A 7,077-nucleotide genomic window follows, 5' to 3' on the forward strand; every position below is an offset into this window, starting at 1 on the left:
TCTCTCTCTCTCTCTCTCTCTGCCCTCACAACCATTCTAATAGAAATGGCATGAACCTTACTTTGTATTCCTATGACCTGTGATTGTCATTTCCATAAAGTAAGTTTTCCAAGCAGCATAAGCTTTAATGGATACATATTCACTGAAGGGCTAACCTTTTTCCTTTCCCCTGGGAATCAGAAAAACTCTAACTGTGAGGAACTACTATGAACTACTTATCCCCCTTTTCTCTGAAGCCTATAAAGGAGGTCTTGGCCTCTGTTTAGCAGGAATGGACTCTTCCCAGACCCCGCATTCCACCCTGCTCTCTTTCTCCACTTTTTAGTTTGTCCATTAATTTTCTTACCCTAAAAGATAATCAGCCCAGTGTCCCTCGTGAATGTGTAGTTTGCCATCCTACCAGGTTTTTTAAACCAACCAGCCAAAAACTGAACATCAAAGAAGAAAAATTTGAGAAATTAAGAAAAAAATATATCTGTAGTACCTGGAAAAAATATCTCAAACAACAGGGAGGAAACAGCCAGGTGTGGTAGGTTGGATCATTCAATGAAAAGAATACTTTATGTGTTAGACACAAGTGGAAATTAGTTCACACTGAGAGGGAACACACTGCAGATTGTACTTCATTCCAAGCCTCTTTGAAACATCATCAAAGTTGATATATGGACTGCTTAGCCCTTAAGGATGTTGGTAAAGCAGTCTGTGTTTGCATTTTGGGATTCTAGGTTGACATCTCGGCAGAATCCAATTACTGATGGGTTCTGTTCAGTGAGTGCATCCCTCTGTCCGTGCATGCCTCCTGTCTATCCTTTGAAATCTTTTCATTGGCACACTCTGTCCATCTGTACCATGGTTGTCATTAATTTCCCTAACCAAAAGATAAATCATTTTCATATTCATAGTATGGATAACCATCAGTTAGTTAAAAAGCAAAGTATAGAGAGGATTCAAATATCCAATGAAAATTAGCATACATATTATACTTTATAGGTTTTGATCATAGGATACTATTTTGATATCATTTATTGTTTCACTACAAACAGAAAAAAATAGATATAATGCCCCCTGAAATTTGCAATAACTTTTGTTTACAAAAACAAACACCTTGTATCTATTAACAGTTTATAATTTCTTCCTTTTTAAATCTCAGTTCATTTTCCTAAACCTTGAAGAGATTATCATTGTTGTAAAATGAAGAATAATTTTCCAAAGTGAAATTTATTACATAAATGAAGTTTAAGATCAGTTGCTGATATATATAATCATAATAATTTATTAGAGTTACAAATGAATTCTCATTAATATAAAACCATTTCCATTTAATATTTTCTTGACAAGTGTATTTGAGTATACTAAATGAATTTATATTTTCTTATATCATTTTATAGTTCAATTAGCAATAATTGTGCCTTAGATAAACCTCATTGGCTATGATACTGCCACTGCGCAAAGCTCATTTTATAGTTCAATTAGAAGTCTTAGTACATACACATAATTCAGGTTCTTTTGGCTTTTTTATAAATGCAAGTTAATGAGATATCTAAATTGTAATATTTTCATTCTGCTTACTCTTGAGCTTCTGTGGTGAACATGAGGATTCTAACATTATTATAAAGAAACATAGTTAGCTGTCTACTTCAAAGTCCACAATTAGATACTTTTTAATAGCAAATGAATGAACACACCTATCATCTTTCCAGATTACATTGCTTTAAGGTTATTATTGCCAGTTGAAAAAACTCAGTAATCAGATTATCCTATAGTCAATAATAAAGCCAATAAATTTAGAACTTATATGATATTATTCAGATTACTTTTGGCAAATGCATGTAGAATAAAACACATTATTAGAATAGATGGTTTAAAATTTTCTGACAGTTGAGTCTCTAGTAGAGCACTTCTGTCTGAAAGATCTTTTGAAAGTTAAAAATCCAGAATGGAGTTGAAGCCAACTTGGGTTAGCATAATCTAAGAATGACAAGGCTGAGATTTGAACTGCTTTCCAGCAAGGAAAGATTAAGATTGTGAAGTGAATCTGGTGAGTTAATTGTCTAGTAAACTCAAAATACCCATTTTGCTAGAGGGATAAGAAGCCAACATTTCACAAATAAATATTCAAAATACCAGTAGTGTAATGGCAAGAATGCTTACCATACAATAAGGATAAAAGAACCAAGTTCTTAAGAAAAAGGACAGAGGATGAACCCCACCCAGACTTGGGATGACAAGAAAAGGAATTTGAAGCAATGGCCAAAACTATACTGAGTGACCATTCATTTAACTTCTTATACTGGAAAAGATTGAAGAGATTTTCAAATGACCCAAAATCCATCTTAAGAAAGAAAATAGGCTGGGCCAGCGGTGGTGATGCATGCCTTTAATCCTAGAACGTGGGAGGCAGAGACAGGTGGATCTCTGTGAGTTTGAAGCCAGCCTGGTCCACAGAGAGAGTTCCAGGACAGGCTCCAAAACTACACAGAAAGCAGAGAAACCTTGTCTTGAAAAACCAAAAAAAAAAAAGAAAGAAAGAAGGAAAGAAAGGAAGGAAGGAAGGAAGGAAGGAAGGAAGGAAGGAAAGAAAGAAAAAAGTAAACTTAAAGGTTATGGAGGAAGAAAATACTAACTAAAAAAGCAGAAATAAGTGCAAAAATAAATAATTCCAAAAATTAGCAGACTAAAGTTAGTAATTTGAAAATGCTGACAGAGTAAGATAACAAACAGAAAATAAATAAAATAATTTAATTTAAATATACACAGAATTAGAATTATACTGATTTCATGAATTAAACATATTTGTTTTCAGGCAAATGCTTTTACAATGTTTGCTGCTGGGTTAATTATTTTATTTGGTATATTTCTCATTGTAAAACACAATTCTTGTTGCATTTTTTACCTAAAATTTATCATTTAAATATTTATATATTTCCATTGAATTATTTAGCTAGTCATTTACAATTCTTAAGACAGAGTATTTGATAAAAGATTTCCATTTCAAATACTTTCCGTAATAATGGGTTGATATAAGCAGGATTTCTTTCAACACTTTTTAATAGTGTGTGTGTGTGAACATGCGCACATGCATGCACATATGCGTATTAGTACATTACAAGGTTCTTATGTGGAGGAGAGAAGAAAATCTCAGCTATCTGTCATCACTGTCTTCCTTGACTGGGGCAGGATCTTTTTGTTTGTTTTTTTGTGTCTGCATATGCTAAGCTAGATGACTCAAGACTTCTAAGTAGTCTCCAGTCCTCTCTCCCCTTGTGTAGGAGTGCAGAGTTTTCAAAAGCTAGCTATCAGGTCTGGCTTTAGGCAGGCAGGTTCTAAGGGTCCTCAGGTACAAAAAGTGAATGATTTTACTCACTGAACTATTTCTTAGTTTCATGTCCATCAGTTTTATAACAGTGGTTTTCTAAGAATTATCTTACTGTGGTTAATAGCATTAAATTTTTCTTTGTCCAGATGTGAGAGTCCATGACGTTGTGTGGCATAATTTTCTAAAAATTTTCTTCCTCTGATGTTATTTACCAAGTTTATAACAAAGCATAATTTTTGTGAACTTAGGTCTTGGGGCTAGTACCTCATTTTAAATATTTTTTTTTTTTTTACTCCCCAGTTTAAATGTTTGCGTAAAGACCTGTCTTTTGGGTTTTACTCGTATCTAAATGCCTAGTATCTTTCAATAAGAAAATCCAAACCATTTACTGTAATATAATGGCATAAAATTATAGCTCTTACTATTATCTACCATATGTTTAAATTTTATTGATATTTTTTAGTTTTGTTTAAGTTTTAGTGAAGTTCTAATTATTCTATTCCCACTACTATTTTAAGGTCATTTACCGTATCATTATGTCGCTTATATTCTCATAAATAAGGTACATATTTTCCATCACTATATGAGTAAAATGTACTATTTCTTCATAACTCACAAGGATAATTAAATGTACTGATTCAATTAGTTCTAGGCCTAATCAAGAGAAAGGAAAATGTTACCTTAAGTAGGATCTGTTATTTGTTGCTCATTCTTATCTCCAAATCCTCTGCACACAAGTCTTCTCAGGATGTTTGACACTGTAGTGCTGCTCCTGTCCTTTCAGGCCTTCCTTTCCTGATAGACTCCTAGGCCTGGTACCAAGAAAAAACACCAAGTCACTGTCAGAGTCTGCAGCACTCACAGCCCAACCCTTGCTCTCTAAAAGTGGATGTCAGTCAAGCATGTGCTTGGGAGTCAGTAGGAAGAGGCCATAAATGTTGTAAATTCAGTTTTCTTGGTTACATATGTATGTACATATATAAATATAATAATACATGTATGTACATATATATCCAAATATATGATACATAAATACTTGTGTTACATATATTTGGTTTACATCTTTGTCTTATTATACATTATACTAACTTATTTGACCATATATGTATTTATGTACATGCATAAAATAATAATTTATAAAGTATGATAAGCATGTATACATAGATATTTCACTAAAAAGGCTTTATGTTATTAAGAAATTCAAAATTACTTATTTTGCACCAAGTGACATATTAAAATGTCTATGTTATTGATGTTCAAGTTGCTGTTGCTCTAGAGAAATGCCTGGCTGCACAATCCCTATACCCCTGTTTCATCATCATTAGCCTACACGTCCATCTTTATTAGAAGAATGACATTGTGCATTGAGTTATGACTAAATAAATAAATGTCTTCTTTTTAAATTCAGTTGGGGTCCTGCTACACAAAATAAAAGATTCATTACTGGAATGGCTATTCTAAAAACACTTACTGGAATTTTAGAATATAGGCTAAATACTTGATCACTCATCTGAATCAGGAAAGAAGTGAATTTTAAATTAAAATTGTCATTAAAGACAGTAGCATCTATGGTTGTTTTCAAAATATAAGATTTGATTTGCATGTCATACTTAGTTGAAATCTCTATTTGTGTCTATGCTTGATAGTTACTTGTTTTAATATATAAATTAAAATGGCATCTATTTTAAGGTCTTTGTTTTTAATATATATTCATTCATTCTTTTTGTCTATATATGTGTGCATCTATATGGCACAGGTCACTTGACACCTTTCAGAAATCAATCATACCATCTTGTTATATGTATTTAGGGATGAAAATCACATCACCAGGCTTGGAAGATAAACCTGTACCTGGACCCATACAGTTATTGTTTTAATACACATAATTTTCTAAAATGTAGAAATAGGAGAGGCAAACTGTAATTTATAATTATGCTTGTTTCCATCTATTTACATAAAAATGAAAGTACAGACATCATAGAATCTTCACTATCTCTTTTCATTTATTCATTTGGAGTTAATGTTTGAAAAGGAATGCTTAGAATTTTTATGAACAAGCCAAACATGGCAATGGTTATACAGTAGGCGAGAACATTTTTTGCCTGAAAGCACATTACATCCTATAGTTGTTAAAACTGAAAAGATTAGATATTATAAAATTGCTTCTAGAATTGAGCTACATGTTTAAAATCACATTTTAATTATATAATTCTCTTCTTACATTTCCTTAAACTTTAGGGAGATGTTGTAGGTTAAAAACTCACCCTTCCAATCTCTGAAGCTCTGGACATTCTGCTTTACATGGCAGACACATATCTGCCAAAGACTTAAGTCGGTTTGAAAATCCAGCTGCAACTCCACAGAGAGAAGACATTCGATTTCAACATAAACTATATGTATGAATTTTCCAAGAAAGAACATGGGAAAATCAATAAAGAATTCTACAAAAAGCAGAGCAAAGTGCACACATAAGGCTATCGAGGCAAGAAGTTTTAGGGAATAAGAAGACATTTAGTGTGATCTTAGCACATTGTAGCCTGGGTACACAGTGTACTCTAAAATGAAGCATAGCTAAACAGGTGAAATATAATAAAGAAAAAAAAATCAAACGTTATTGTTTGGCAAATTTTCTCATGTGTTTAGTGCATGTAAATATGTAATTAAATAGACTATATTATAAAAGATATCTCATTATCTGTGAAACTAAGAATCGGGAATGGCCAAATACAGGGAAGTATAAGACTTGGGAAGACAGTAAGGGAGAGAACTGGAGAAACTGAAGCTGCTAGGTAATGATAAAGATTTTACTCTGTACAATCTCAAAGCAGTAGCTTCTATCTTAAGAGCAAGAGACAATTGAGACCTATCTATAATTATATTATTTTAAGGTGTGTTACTTTTTTTTTGTTGCATTTGTTGAACTCTGTGAAGCTGTGTTACTGTGCCTGTCTAAAACACCTGAAGGTCTAATAAAGAACTGAATGCCCAATAGCAAGGCAGGAGAAAGGAGAGGCATGGCTGGTAGGCAGAGAGAATATATAGAAGGAAAAATCTGGGAGGAGAAAAAGAAAGAGCCAGAGAAGGAAGAGGACTCCAGGGGCCAGTCACTCAGCTACACAGCAAGCCACAGAGTGAGAAACAAAGAAAGTTATACAGGAATAGAAAAGGAAATGCCCAGAGGCCAAAGATAGATGGAATAATTTAAAGTTAAGGAAAGCTGTCAACAAAGAAGCCAAGCTAAGGCCGGGAATTCATAATTAAGAATACGTTTCTGCGTGTGATTTATTTGGGAGCTGTGTGGCAGGCCCTCCAAAAGGGTCAGAGAAGGAAAACAAACAGCATGTGTAAAGCACAACTGAATGCTTATGTTTGCCTGCAATTGGAAATTGTGCTGCAGTTCTTCAGTCAGATAAACTAACTTAAAACTAGTTCAGTAGCCAAGAGACATGTTCACACAGACACATTTACAAATCCACACATGTAAATATGTAATGAGATATATAAATGGGATTTATTAGAGTGGGTTACAGGCTGTGGTTTGTGGAGTCCAATAAAGGATGTTTGCTGATGAAAAGGCCAAGGATCCATTGTTGTTTGGTCCACAAAGACTAGATGTCTCAGCAGTCCCAATCTGGTGCTGGAATAGAGAGCTGCTGGTCTTCTGTGTGCTCTGGGATCCTGAAACGTAGGTTTTAATACCAAGGAAAAATGCTTCAGCAACAGAACCGACAGACTTGACAGGAAGAGTGAGAGGAAGCAGG

At 33.7% G+C, this 7,077-nt stretch overlaps 1 pseudogene; it reads right to left on the bottom strand.

Annotated features, from left to right (window-relative positions):
• Positions 1–1,334: 1,334 nt before the first annotated feature.
• On the bottom strand, positions 1,335–1,454 carry LOC118595974 (annotated as a pseudogene).
• Between the last annotated feature and the right edge of the window lie 5,623 nt (positions 1,455–7,077).

This window comes from Onychomys torridus, chromosome 14 (assembly GCF_903995425.1).
Source record: "Onychomys torridus chromosome 14, mOncTor1.1, whole genome shotgun sequence".
Lineage (NCBI taxonomy): Eukaryota > Metazoa > Chordata > Mammalia > Rodentia > Cricetidae > Onychomys > Onychomys torridus.